This window comes from Eptesicus fuscus, chromosome 5 (assembly GCF_027574615.1).
Source record: "Eptesicus fuscus isolate TK198812 chromosome 5, DD_ASM_mEF_20220401, whole genome shotgun sequence".
Classification (NCBI taxonomy): domain Eukaryota; kingdom Metazoa; phylum Chordata; class Mammalia; order Chiroptera; family Vespertilionidae; genus Eptesicus; species Eptesicus fuscus.
This window is the reverse complement of record NC_072477.1, coordinates 872,088-887,048: the sequence shown is the minus strand read 5'-3', so window position 1 is coordinate 887,048 and position 14,961 is coordinate 872,088. Positions and strand designations below refer to the sequence as shown.

General features: G+C 50.3%; 1 long non-coding RNA gene across 1 annotated transcript; it reads right to left on the bottom strand.

Annotated features, from left to right (window-relative positions):
• Positions 1 to 1,625: 1,625 nt before the first annotated feature.
• LOC129148949 (uncharacterized) lies at positions 1,626 to 8,942 on the bottom strand. The gene is made up of 3 exons (XR_008555941.1): positions 8,786 to 8,942; positions 6,786 to 6,895; positions 1,626 to 1,686 (listed from the first exon to the last, which is right to left on the bottom strand). It is a non-coding gene; the product is annotated as an uncharacterized LOC129148949 (long non-coding RNA).
• Positions 8,943 to 14,961: the final 6,019 nt, after the last annotated feature.

The window sequence follows — 14,961 nt, the reverse complement described above, 5'->3', positions numbered from 1 at the left end:
TAACTGCCCACACCCATAGCAGCTGCCAGGCGGGCCCGCAGTGCGCTTTCCCCGGGGTTGTTGCTGCTGGAATAGGACCTCCTTGACTGACTTTCCCTGCAGCGCGGCAGCGATGGTGAGCCCTTGCACATAGGAGGGTCCAATGTCAGCACATAGGCGGACATAGTCTGATAGACCGCTCTTCTTTCTGAAGGGACGGATAGCAGCCTGACAGGCGGAATTGGCATTCTCATAGGCCAACTGCTTAACTAAGAGCATTCCAGATTCGCCATCCCCAGTGAGCCTTCCAGCCGCCAGTAGCAGCCGGGACACAAAGTCTTGAAAGGGCTCGTCAGGTCCTTGGCGGATTTTAGATAAATCCTCCGTCTGCCTTCCACTAGAGTGTCAGGTCCAGCCTGACGATTGAACCGGGCTGAGGTAGGGAGGTGGGAATTGAGAAATAAAAGAATAAGAGAAATAAAAGCAAGAGAAACAACAGCGGGGTCAGGAGGTCCAGAACTCTCGAGAAGCTCTGGCGACTTTTATTAGTAACACGGTGCTTTTTATACATAAGACACTAAGCAGGGAATCACTCACAAGGAAAACATTCTTTGTTTCTCTAAAATCACTACTGGAGGGATAAGTTGAAGGACAGGTTTCTTGTGACAATAAATCTCACTAGCTGGATACATATTTCTTGGTAAGCCATGAAAGTAGCTCTTATCCTACTGATAGCAGTCATATAAACAAACCCTGGGAAAGCTCTGTAGGCAGGGGCTGCTCTCGTTATACTGATTAGTTGCCATCCAAACAGGCCTGGGAAATCTGTGTGGGTGGGTGCCAGCCTTGCTAGCCCCTACAGGTGCAAGGACCGTGTCAGCTTACAGCCCGTTCCCCACAGATCCCCCTTCTCTGTCTTTTAAGCAAAGTTCATGTAGTCCTATTTGCAGGGACCGGATACTGGATCCGATGGTTCGGAAGCAGACTGGAATTAAACAGAGAATAACGAGAGCAAGGATAACAATAATTGACAGAGACCAGATAAATGACTGCAATCCATGAAAAGACATAAGGCTTAGGATTCTATCAAAAATATTCTGTGCCACTTCGCTAGGAGGCAACAGAGCAGAACCTGTATCATTAATAGCTTGAATCTCTCCATGTAATCTACTGATGTCTGTTTTTTAGGCTACTAATAATAAAAGTAAATTTTAAATATCAATAACAAAGCTCTAATATTAAAACAATGCCAATGCAAAATTAAATTATATACATGTTATCATTTTTAAAACTTGAATGTTAAGAGCAAAACCATGGCTATTAAATAATAATAAAACAAGAGAGAAATCAAAACTATGGACATATTAACATTTTTAGCTACTAAATGAAAGAAAGTCTCTTGTGCTGCTGGTGTCCTTGGACTTGGCTGCGTAAGACTTTGCAGAAGACCTGCAGCTAACAGATGCTAGCATGAGCAGGAACATGGTTGAAGAAGTAGCTTCAACTTCTTGCTTTTCCATAATCTGCTGCACTTCAGTTGTTAACTTCTTCAGATGACTCCATGTTGGCACCTCAGTCCCTTGCGTAGCTTTCAGTTTTTCTTCTTCCTCTGCTTTGCTGTCAGTAGGGTGGTACTTAGTCCTTGTCTGAGTCCATTTCGGTGACACACGTGACTCTCTGGCACCCGAATTGGCTGCATTGCTCCTTCTGGAAAGATATAAAACACAACCTCTTCCCCTTTTTTGTTTTTTAGTAAATTATTGTAAGAGTATGAATGGTTCTTTCTACAATTGAGTGACATTCTTCTGCTAGATATGATTAGGTTTAAGTCCTTGGGGATTTACCCCTAAAGTTGGTATAGGAAGGTGGATAATATACTGAGAACATTGCTTCTAATAAAATGTGGAAATTGTTATTGTTAAATAATATTTTAAAGGCTGAAAATTAAATGAAAAATTCTTGTAAATTAGTGTGCCTTATAGTAGCTGTTTTAGTAATTTTTGCTATACTTACTATATAAGTACTATTACTATAGGTTGATGGGCTTCGTAGTAAAATCTGTTAAGGTATAAATAAGAGCTTGTATTTCTACTGAAATATAAGGGGTTTGAAGGACCTTTGTTTTCTGCTGTAGTTTGAAGGTTGAGCCTATAGGCGACTAGCTAGCTATATTATAAGTACTTTTATAGTAAGGCTGACTATTAATTTACTTTTAAATTTAATATTTTAATAACAATCTTAGTTTATCCTGTAAATATTAATGGAAAGGATTATTTGTATCCCTGAGAAAGCCCTGAGCATTCCTGGTGTTAGGCTGGATTTAGATATAGGGCAGCTGCTGTTAGCCATGTCTCTGTTATCTGGGTCTCGATCTGAGCTGGGCCAAGTCTCTGTCTGTTACCTGGGTCCAGATCTGGGCTGGGCGTGGGAAGTGTGAAGCAGCCATGGGGCAGGAGACCTCCCTCAGAAGGGGCTAGAGTTCAGGCCCCTGCAATGTTGGGGGGGGTGAGGTTCTGTGCCCCACCTCTGTTGACCCCCAAGTTCTCTCCTGATGGCCCCTCTGCGACTGTGCCTGTCTTAGGTTGTTCCTCCCTTGAGGAATCTTACCCGTCATTGACTAACCAGCCATCCTCCGGGGCCAAGCAGGGTGACGTGAGGTTTAGTTCTGTCTCCTTGGTAGCCTATGCCCCTGTGGCCTCCACGCCTAGCACCTGCCTTGGGATCCCCTCGCCTGCTGGCGGGGCCCCGGCATTGATCACATATCTTGGGGAACCCAGGTTTCTTCTCTAGAGAGGGCCGAGCTCACGCCATTGGGAAAGAGACAGATCTATGGTACCAGCCACTATGAGGCTTCAACCTCAGTATGAATAGAGAGCTCAGGCAACAGCTGCGGGCAATTATATTGTGAGAAGAGGGTCCCTCTTGGTAAAAAGAGCAAGAAGGGCCAATATAGAATGCTCAGGTGCCTTCCCAGAGGGCCCTCCACATAGTGGAAGGGATTAAATCCTTTTATGTCCTTTTAAATTGCTGCCAAACATTCAAAAAATTAGTTTGTAAATTTGTTTGGGATAAATGTATAATATGCTGTTGTAAAATATTAAAAAATTATAATGACATTGTAGAATAATATTATGTAAGGACATACTTTGTTCTAGGTATGGTAATTTAATTTTAAACTGGCCGTTAATTTCTTTTTGTATAGACAAGGCCTTAGTAACTTTCTTAGAATATTTAATTAAATTGCTTACAAAGACATTGGCTTTTCTTTAAGCTGAAACCCTTGATTATAATTTAATAAGCTAATATATTTAAGTAATTAAAGTAGGTATCTTTATTTAAAATAAAGAAACTTATTTAGTAAAACTAATAGGTTTGATACTTTATTGGTCTGATCTAAAAGTATGGCTATATTTAAGAAATATATTGTTTTTGCCCTTCTTACAGGTGAAAACCTTTATAACATTTAATATATATGTATAAGTAAAATATATTAATTTATATTTGATAAAGCTTTCTATGTGACTTCAAGTATCAATTGGCTTAATTAAATAATATATATTTTTAAAGAGAGAACAGACTTTTGAACATATCGGGGCCCTATGAGACGCTCAAAAGTCACTCTCAGTCTTGAAATAACTTGGAAAGATTAAACACATATATGTATATATTTATATATATGCTTTAAAAATTATATACCTAAATTATCTTAAAGAATATCAATTATATTTAAACTGGATTATAGAATTAATCCTCTTTTAAAATCAGACCAATAACTAATATATTTGAATTCTTAATTATTAGAGAAACATAGCATTTTATTTTTTCAAAAATATATTTTTATATATTAGGTAATATAATTACTATATTTATAATTTCTCCTAATTTAATCTGTACTTTGAACTTTTAGAGCTTGTAAATCAAACATCTAGCAGTTCTTTGATTAATAACACTTTTATATTCTTAAGAATAAATTTCTAAAACACAAGACATAATCAATAGCTTTAATTCTGTCCTCTAGATTTTTCTTATGAGGTAAATTTAAATTTTACTTTTTATTTGCCAGTAGCTCTGCTGGGGGAAGGGTATCTACCCCTTCCTCTATTAACAAAGGGTGTAGTTAGTTATCTGGGCTACTTAGATCTTTATAATTAATGTATTATTTATATCTTAATAATTTCTGAGATTCAAATCCAATTCTAATTATTTTAAAGCATTTATTTTGAATAAATTCTATGACAGAGATAAATTTACTTATATTCTTGAAGGCTTTAAAAGTCAACCTTTTAACAAACTTTATTAGTATTTTATAAACAGCTCTTTATTATGGAAATGCGAATCTTGTTGCTGGAATTAGCTTGAATTTCTTTTAAGAAGACTTTTTCGCCATTTCTCTTAGGAAAAATAACCAGTTCTGGATTTTTAATTTTCTATAGCTTTTGCAGAGAGATTCTAGCTGAAGACAATCTAAATGTCTGAAATCAGACTATGCGCGCATTCTGTCTTACAGCTAAGTTCTCTCCCCACCAGCACAGAAATTCCAGACAATTTCTAAATTTTTAAGGCTTTTTCATGGCGAGGAAGGAAACTTTAAATTTGTATACTGGGAGAGTGGGCATCCATATTGGATCGTCACGTGTCTCTTCCTTCCCCCATATCCTGCTTACTTCAGGAGAAATATTAGTAACGGATCTGGCCAAATTTCTGTTTATGCTTAAAAGAAAGACAGCTCTCAAATTTTTTCTTCTTTTATGCTTTCTAAAGTAATAACTTATACCTAATTTAGCCAAGATTCGCATTTCCCTGTAAGTTCTTTTATAATTCTTAAATGTAACTTTAAGTAACCTTATTGTGGGAGAGCAGATAGCCCTGCCCTCTCCTGCCACTCCTGGTGTAATCCTTTTATAGTTAAACTGCTTCTACCTAGTAAAAGGCTAAACGTCCCTTCAGGAGTAGGTCTGTATACCCCTGTAGGGATGGCCTGTGGTCCCAATTCTGGAGTTAATACATATCGCTTTATGGGTCCAAGGTCCAACCCGGCACTTCCAGGGGGTTGCTCGGAATAACTCCTGTATCCGTTTTGCTCCCCGGGGCAGGCTGGATGCTGTGCAGCCAGCTGGCCTTGAGGCGGCACAGGGGCGGGAGGGTAAACAGATAGTGCCTCCATTATTTGCTGGGGCTGAGCTGGCCCCTTTCGGGAGTTTCCCGACTGCTGCTGAGGCAAGGGATTTCCCTGGATATCTGTCTTAGATTTACACTCATTTGCCCAATGTTTTCCTCTTTTACATTTAGGGCACAGTCCAGGTTGTTTGAAACCTCTGCCATTTCCTTTATTAACCCCTTTATTGGAGGGACACTGCTTGGCCTTGTGTCCTGCTCCTCCACAAGTGAAACACTTGTGTGTCTGACCTCTCCCTGTGCTGAACTGTTGCTGAAGAATTCCTTTAATGGTGGTTCCCTTTAATGCGGCCGCGATGGCAACTCCTTGTATATACGAGGGACCAATATCTGCACAAATGCGGATATAATCTGAGAGAGTCCCCTTTCTTTGATAGGGCCGCAAGGCAGCTTGACAGACAGTGTTAGCATTTTCATACGCCAACTGTTTGACTATTAACATGCCAGCCTCTCCATCCACCACTACTCGGCCAACAGCCTGTAACAGCCGAGAGACAAAATCCTGATACTTTTCCTCTGGCCCTTGAATAATCTTTGAGAGCTCCTCTGTTTTCTGACCAGAGGTGGGAAGCTTTTCCAGGCTCTGATCCCAGCCCCATTAATTTGCCCATAAGCTTCCAGGGGGTATTGAATTTGATTATGGGTATCAGCATAGTCTCCTTCTCCTACCAGCATTTCATAAGAAATATTAACTTGTGCAGCTCGATTACGAGCAGCTTGCTCCTTAGCCTTTTCAGCATATTCTGATTTCCACAAGAGATAATCTCCTCCTGATAAACAAGCCTTGGCAATAGCTCTCCAATCATTAGGTGGGAGAGCCTCTGAGGCTATAGTTTCCAAGATGGTTAAAGTATAAGGAGAAGTGGGCCCATACTGAGCACAGGCTGTTTTTAACTCCTTCAGGGTTTTAAAAGGAAGCGGGTCGTAAGTACGCTCACGCTGTCCCGTGTTAGGGTTCACCCGTTCCATAACGGGGAAGGCGTGAATGCCCAAATCCTCACCAGCCTTTCGTGCCTCCTGCAAAGCCATCTGGAGAGGGGAGAGTGGAACCGGCGCTGCACAGGGCAGCGGAGAGCGGCGGGAACGGCCCCCGCGGCTTCTCCTTTTCTTGCCAAGACGCTTTAATGCTTCTAAAAATTGTTCTAACACATCTTCCACATCACTACCCTCTTCAGGTCCAGCAGAAAAATAATCTTCCTCCTCTTTTGCCTGAACAACACCTGTATCATCATCTTTTTCAGACCCCTTTTTTGTGCCAGTACACTGCTTCTCTTTCTTTCCTGGCTTAAGAGATGGTTGATTATGTTCATGCCTGGGATCTAAACAGTCCCGTATCGAACTCCATAAAGAAAATGCATCAGTCGGGGTCTTATTTGGCCCAAAGGCTTTATAATGATTGCGCATTTGTTCTCCAACTTTCTGCCACGTTTGTAAGTTAACGGTTCCTTCCTCAGGAAACCAAGGGCAGACTTCTTGAATGAATTTTAAAAATTTTTCTACTTGCTTATCAGTAACTTTAGTTCCTTTACTGTTGAGCATAGCCTTTAACATTTGCCCAAAAAGGGCATTTTCTCTAGATTCTAACTGTCCCATGCTTTACTCCCGATTACCAAAATAATGCTCTTCCTTACCTTATCGCGTGCACTCTTTATCGGGAGGAGATCCTCACCTTCTGCGTCCCAAGTCCTCAGGTCCCTGGTCGGGCACCAATTGTCAGGTCCAGCCTGACGATTGAACCGGGCTGAGGTAGGGAGGTGGGAATTGAGAAATAAAAAGAATAAGAGAAATAAAAGCAAGAGAAACAACAGCGGGGTCAGGAGGTCCAGAACTCTCGAGAAGCTCTGGCAACTTTTATTAGTAACACGGTGCTTTTTATACATAAGACACTAAGCAGGGAATCACTCACAAGGAAAACATTCTTTGTTTCTCTAAAATCACTACTGGAGGGATAAGTTGAAGGACAGGTTTCTTGTTACAATAAATCTCACTAACTGGAATACATATTTCTTGGTAAGCCATGAAAGCAGCTCTTATCCTACTGATAGCAGTCATATAAACAAACCCTGGGAAAGCTCTGGAGGCAGGGGCTGCTCTCGTTATACTGATTAGTTGCCACCCAAACAGGCCTGGGAAATCTGTGGGGGTGGGTGCCGGCCTTGCTAGCCCCTACAGGTGCAAGGACCGTGCCAGCTTACAGCCCGCTCCCCACACTAGAGGGCAGCTTTTTCCATGCCCGCAGGGCAGCCGTGTTGGCCTGAGCGTCCACTCCGGGTGCAAAGTTAATGTGCTGATCGGTTTCCCGACAGATTCCTTCTCCAGCCGACATGTCGAATGTGATGGGAATTCGCTGCGCCCTGTTCCTTTCAGCTGTCGACTGACACTGCTCCGTGTGCTCTGGTTTCCAGAGGAGGTGGTCCCCTCCCGCTAGGCAGGCTCTCGCCAACTGCTTCCAATCAGTGGGCGGCGCCGCCCCGGTGGCCAAGCTCCCCAGCAGCGCTTCCGTGGACGGGGCCGTAGGGCCATATTGTGCACAGGCGGCCTTTAACCCCTTAACTGCTTAAAAGGCAAAGGCTGATGCACCCTCTGTGGCTGGCCCTGAGCATCTAACCTCTCGATGACCGGGAAAACCATCTGGAACCCGTCTAGGTCCTCACCTCTGTCAACCGCTTTTTGCAGAGTAAGTTGCAGGGGAGAGACCCCGGGGTCCCCGGGCCCCTTGTCCACCCTTAACCTGGTCGGCTCCCAGGGTGGATCCATGTTGGGCTGAGAGGGGATTGTCAACGGCCGCTGTCCAGTGGCCTCCTGCACGACCGCTGTTCCGGGTGTCCGGGCTGGCGGGGAAGGGGTCTCCGATCTACCGGGAGGCTCCACGGAGGCCGTCCGTAAGGGCACCGACGCGGGCCGAGCGCACCGCTCCACCTTGCCGGTTAGCGCCGTGAGGGCCTCCTGTACTTCCCTCGTTTCCTCCCCTATCTTGCTTTCTTTAGTCCTGTCCTGGGTGGACAGGACCAACCATTCCTCCTCATCACGATAATGCGCCACGGCATCCTCCACGGCCTCCTGACCCTCTTTTGGCGAGTCAAAGGGATCGTCGTATGTATTGCCCGTCACGGCCTGCTGAGCTATGAGGGAGCATGAAGGCACCTTTTTATTATATGGATTCTCTGCCGGCCCTCGTGCCTCCTCCTCGGGCGGTAAAAGAGGGGGGGCGGTCGGTACCACCGGCTGCTCCTTTCTTCCGGTCTCTAGGCTGGAGCACGACCGGCTGCGTTGCCATAGCCCGACCCCCGGCTCCCACCTGCCTGTCTCATGGCGAGGGTCTAGGCAGTCCCTGATTAAATTCCGCAGAGAAAAGGTATCCACGGGGACTTTCTTGGGCCCATGGACGGTATAACAATCCTGAATCCTTCTTCCCCCCTTCTCCCATGTGTCTACACTCACCGTTCCCTCCTCAGGGAGCCATGGGCATACTTCTTCTACAAACTCTAAAAAGCGCTCAAGCCGCCCATGGCCTACCCTAGCTCCCCTCGCGCGAAGCATGTTTTTAAGCACTTGCATGAACAGCGTTCGGCTGCTGCCCTGTCCCATGATTTTTCTCTCCCGACTATGACTCGCTCACCGCCCTCCTCACCTCAGTCCGGACGCGTCCTTCCTTCGGCGGCGTCCTTCACCTGGTCCCCTGTGTCAGGTCCCTGTCCGGCCTGCCGGCAATCCAGGTGAACAGTACCTGGAAGGGGGGTGAGGACTGAGAACAAAGAGAGAGACACAGAGATGGGATCGGGAGGACTGACAGATGAACTGCGGCCCCGAGTTTATTTCTCACGGCCTTTTTATACCCGGTGATCACACACGCATGTTTGCACAGCCTTGAGCAGTTCCTTATGCTAAGCAAAAACAGTTCCTCCTGGCCGACCTGCCTTCTTCCCCATCCGCCTGGCGGTCAGGACAGACACTCGTGATCTCGGCTCAGCGAGAGTGCGGCCGAGCTCCTTCCTAGATCTTGCATGCTATGCTGCTGCGGCTGACTTCCCTGTTCCCTAGACCTTTAGCAAGCTCAGCAAGCTCAGCGCCTCAAACAAGCTCAGCGAGACCAGCCTGGCTAGGGGGGTCTGAGGCAGCGAGGCAGACCACCTTGTGAAGGCCTGCCCCCCGGGACCTTGTCAAACCGAGACCGCTCCCCACAGATGGGTTATAGGGGCTGGTTATAGGGGATGGTTATAGGGGATGGTTATAGGGGATGGTTATAGGGGATGGTTATAGGGGATGGTTATAGGGGCTGGTTATAGGGGATGGGTTATAGGGGATGGGTTATAGGGGATGGGTTATAGGGGATGGTTATAGGGGATGGGTTATAGGGGCTGGGTTATAGGGGATGGTTATAGGGGATGGTTATAGGGGATGGTTATAGGGGATGGGTTATAGGGGATGGTTATAGGGGATGGTTAAAGGGGATGGTTATAGGGGATGGTTATAGGGGATGGTTATAGGGGCTGGTTATAGGGGATGGTTATAGGGGATGGTTATAGGGGATGGTTATAGGGGCTGGTTATAGGGGATGGTTATAGGGGATGGTTATAGGGGATGGTTATAGGGGCTGGTTATAGGGGATGGTTATTGGGGATGGGTTATAGGGGATGGGTTATAGGGGCTGGTTATAGGGGATGGGTTATAGGGGATGGTTATAGGGGATGGTTATAGGGGATGGTTATAGGGGATGGTTATAGGGGCTGGTTATAGGGGATGGTTATAGGGGATGGGTTATAGGGGATGGGTTATAGGGGCTGGTTATAGGGGATGGTTATAGGGGATGGGTTATAGGGGATGGGTTATAGGGGATGGTTATAGGGGATGGTTATAGGGGATGGGTTATAGGGGCTGGTTATAGGGGATGGGTTATAGGGGATGGTTATAGGGGATGGTTATAGGGGATGGTTATAGGGGATGGTTATAGGGGCTGGTTATAGGGGATGGTTATAGGGGATGGGTTATAGGGGATGGGTTATAGGGGCTGGTTATAGGGGATGGTTATAGGGGATGGGTTATAGGGGATGGGTTATAGGGGATGGTTATAGGGGATGGTTATAGGGGATGGTTATAGGGGATGGGTTATAGGGGCTGGGTTATAGGGGATGGTTATAGGGGATGGTTATAGGGGGCTGGGTTATAGGGGCTGGGTTATAGGGGATGGTTATAGGGGATGGTTATAGGGGATGGTTATAGGGGATGGGTTATAGGGGATGGGTTATAGGGGATGGTTATAGGGGATGGTTATAGGGGATGGTTATAGGGGATGGTTATAGGGGAGGGGTTATAGGGGATGGTTATAGGGGCTGGGTTATAGGGGCTGGTTATAGGGGCTGGTTATAGGGGATGGGTTACAGGGGATGGGTTATAGGGGATGGGTTATAGGGGATGGGTTATAGGGGATGGGTTATAGGGGATGGTTATAGGGGATGGTTATAGGGGATGGTTATAGGGGATGGTTATAGGGGATGGTTATAGGGGATGGGTTATAGGGGATGGTTATAGGGGCTGGGTTATAGGGGCTGGTTATAGGGGCTGGTTATAGGGGATGGGTTACAGGGGATGGGTTATAGGGGATGGGTTATAGGGGATGGGTTACAGGGGATGGGTTATAGGGGATGGTTATAGGGGATGGTTATAGGGGATGGTTATAGGGGATGGTTATAGGGGCTGGTTATAGGGGATGGTTATAGGGGATGGTTATAGGGGATGGTTATAGGGGCTGGTTATAGGGGATGGTTATAGGGGATGGGTTATAGGGGATGGGTTATAGGGGCTGGTTATAGGGGATGGGTTATAGGGGATGGTTATAGGGGATGGTTATAGGGGATGGTTATAGGGGATGGTTATAGGGGCTGGTTATAGGGGATGGTTATAGGGGATGGGTTATAGGGGATGGGTTATAGGGGCTGGTTATAGGGGATGGTTATAGGGGATGGGTTATAGGGGATGGGTTATAGGGGATGGTTATAGGGGATGGTTATAGGGGATGGGTTATAGGGGCTGGTTATAGGGGATGGGTTATAGGGGATGGTTATAGGGGATGGTTATAGGGGATGGTTATAGGGGATGGTTATAGGGGCTGGTTATAGGGGATGGTTATAGGGGATGGGTTATAGGGGATGGGTTATAGGGGCTGGTTATAGGGGATGGTTATAGGGGATGGGTTATAGGGGATGGGTTATAGGGGATGGTTATAGGGGATGGTTATAGGGGATGGTTATAGGGGATGGGTTATAGGGGCTGGGTTATAGGGGATGGTTATAGGGGATGGTTACAGGGGATGGGTTATAGGGGCTGGGTTATAGGGGATGGTTATAGGGGATGGTTATAGGGGATGGTTATAGGGGATGGGTTATAGGGGATGGGTTATAGGGGATGGTTATAGGGGATGGTTATAGGGGATGGTTATAGGGGATGGTTATAGGGGAGGGGTTATAGGGGATGGTTATAGGGGCTGGGTTATAGGGGCTGGTTATAGGGGCTGGTTATAGGGGATGGGTTACAGGGGATGGGTTATAGGGGATGGGTTATAGGGGATGGGTTATAGGGGATGGTTATAGGGGCTGGTTATAGGGGATGGTTATAGGGGCTGGTTATAGGGGCTGGGTTATAGGGGATGGGTTATAGGGGCTGGTTATAGGGGCTGGTTACAGGGGATGGGTTACAGGGGATGGGTTACAGGGGATGGGTTATAGGGGATGGGTTATAGGGGATGGGTTATAGGGGCTGGTTATAGGGGATGGGTTACAGGGGATGGGTTATAGGGGATGGGTCATAGGGGATGGGTTATAGGGGATGGTTATAGGGGCTGGGTTATAGGGGATGGGTTATAGGGGCTGGGTTATAGGGGATGGGTTATAGGGGATGGGTTATAGGGGATGGGTAATAGGGGATGGGTTATAGGGGATGGTTATAGGGGATGGGTTATAAGGGATGGGTTATAGGGGATGGGTAATAGGGGATGGTTATAGGGGATGGGTTATAGGGGATGGTTATAGGGGATGGTTATAGGGGATGGTTATAGGGGATGGTTATAGGGGATGGGTTATAGGGGATGGTTATAGGGGATGGTTATAGGGGATGGTTATAGGGGATGGTTATAGGGGATGGTTATAGGGGATGGTTATAGGGGATGGGTTATAGGGGATGGTTATAGGGGATGGTTATAGGGGATGGTTATAGGGGATGGTTATAGGGGATGGGTTATAAGGGATGGGTTATAGGGGATGGGTTATAGGGGATTGGTAATAGGGGATGGTTATAGGGGATGGATTATAGGGGATGGTTATAGGGGATGGTTATAGGGGATGGTTATAGGGGATGGATCAAGTCCCCGTCCGAGTTACAGAGCTGGACCCTGGCAGACCTCCTGACCAGCCCTGTGGCCCCACTGCCCATCCCCACCCGCCTCAGGGTCCTGCTGCTGGGCTGCTGAGGCCGTGGGGGGCACACCCTGGTCCCCGCCACCACGGCATCTCCTGTCCCCACACGACAGGCCGGGGAGGGAGGTAAAGCTCAGCGCCCAGGGCCTGGGGTGCCCACGGGCCGTGTCCGCTCCAGCCCCGGGGCCCCCGCAGCAGGGAGGGCGCTGACCCTCAGCGCGGGCGGAGCGCCCTTCACCTCCGTTCAGGGAGCCAGGCGGGGGCTGTAGGGCGGCACACAGGCCGGTGCCGGGCAGGTGACCGGGCCCACAGGCCGTGCCCCTGGGATCCCAGCGCCGCCCTCTGTCCTGGGGGGGGAGGGGGAGGAGGAAGCGGGGAGGGAGCCGCCATCCAGCTCAGCCTCCGGGGCAGGTGAGTGGGATCCCTCGTCCGCACCTGGCCCTCCTGAGGTCATCCCTTCGGGAGCGCGAGCCCACGGAGGGCTGTCCGGTGGGCGCCCGGGTCCCTCTCCCCGCAGCCGGCCACCCGGCCACACTGACACCGACACCCCAGCTGCCCCCCCCGTTCCCCCCGCCGCCCCCCCACCCCGTCTCCATCCCACGCCCGGCCCACGGACCCACCTGCAGGCTCCCGGCTGTAGCTCAGGGCTCCGGGGCTGGGGGTGTTGAATGAGAATTCGGCCGAGCGGAGCGGGTTAACGGCGTGTGGTTTATGGCTCCGGACACAGCGCACGGGGAGGACGGTCGGAGCGAAGCCATTTCAGCGGATAAAACGGGGCATTTATTTTTAATGGAGAGAATCTCAGGGCTCGCCCAGCCGTGGCGAGCGCTGCGGGGGGCCTCGCTGGGGGGACAACGAGGCGGCTGGAGCGAGGCCCCTCTGGGGAGCCCTGGAGTGGGGGGGCCCTGGAGTGGGGGGGCCCTGGGGTGAGGGGGGCCCTGGTGGGAGGGGCCTGGGGTGGGGGGGCCCCCCCTGGGCTGATCAGGGCTCAGGAGGGAGTCACCAGGCGGAGATCTTCAGCCGAAAACAGTGACGTGAGGGGCCGGGGGAGAGGGTGCGGGGGCGCCGGGGGGGGGGGGGTAGTGGGTGCCGTCGGAGCCCGGGGGGGACGACCTGGGAGCCGTGACCCACAATCCCCTCTGCTACTTCCTGAGGCGCCAGTGTGTACCGTCCCCCCGTCCCCCAGAAGCCCCTGCTGTGACGGCTCCAGCCTCCTGTCTGGTCCCGGAGCCACAAGGTCGGTCAAGTTCAGAGCAAGGCTGAGGGCAGTGCCAGCCGAGCCGGGCACTCGGGGGTCAGCCAAGAGGGGCTCACCCAGCTCCGGGCCCCAACAGAGGGGCGGGGGGGGGGGCTCCAGGGCTGAAGGAACCGCTCCATCGATGGGTCAGCCGCAAACACGGAGGAGCCGGGGAGCCGGCGCCCCAGGACCGAGGCCCACGCGGGGCTCCCACTCCCTCAGCCGCAGAAATCACTTTAATTTTTTATTTATTTTTATTGATTTCAGAGAGGAAGGGAGAGGGAGGGAGAGATAGAAACATCCATGGTGAGAATCACTGATCGGCTGCCTCCTGCACGCCCCCCACGGGGGACCGAGCCGCAGCCCAGGCCTGTGCCCTGAGGGGAATGGAACCGGGACCCTTCAGTCCGCAGGCCGACGCTCTATCCACTGAGCCACACCAGCAAAGGCTCAGAAATGGCTTTAGAGCCGAGAGCGCCGGGCCGGGCCGGGGCCGGGCAGCTGACGCGTCGCCGGGCCCTTTGGGGAGAAGACGATGCCCCGGGTTAGCCACGCGGGCGCTGTCAGGCGCCTTACACACCCGCTGCTGGGGCCGCCCTCCGACCTGCAGGGCCCCCCACTGACCGGGACCCGGGACCGCCAGCCTGGCCCCGTGCAGGCTGTCCCCTCAGGCCCGGCCGGTGTCACCCCTCCCTGACAGGGACCCCACGTGCCCACCTCACCCACCAGCCCCCCCCCCCCCAGCGGCCGGCCGGGAGCCCCTGGCCTCTCCATCGCCCGGGGCCAGAGCTGGATCTGGGGCCCACGTCCGTGCCACGCTCCCCTGGTCCTCCAACCCCGTCACTGTACCTCCCCCCCAATCAGGCTCTGTCTCCCCAAAAGCGGCAGCTCCCGCCTCCAGCCCGTCCTCACCCTGGAATTCGGAGGGGGCCCCCCAGGGGGGCCCGGCCATCGAGCGCCACCTCCTTGGGGAGGGCCGAGCAGGGCTGCCCCGAGGCCACGGCCCCGGCTCCAGGGCCAGCCTCACCCTCAGGGCCCGGCACGTCCCCTGGGCCGCACTGGCACCCCTCCCTGTGCAAGAGCGGGGAGCCCTCCAAGCGCCCCCATCCGTGCCCGGGGAGGACACAGTGGGAAGCCAGTGAGGGGGCCGCCCCCTCCCTC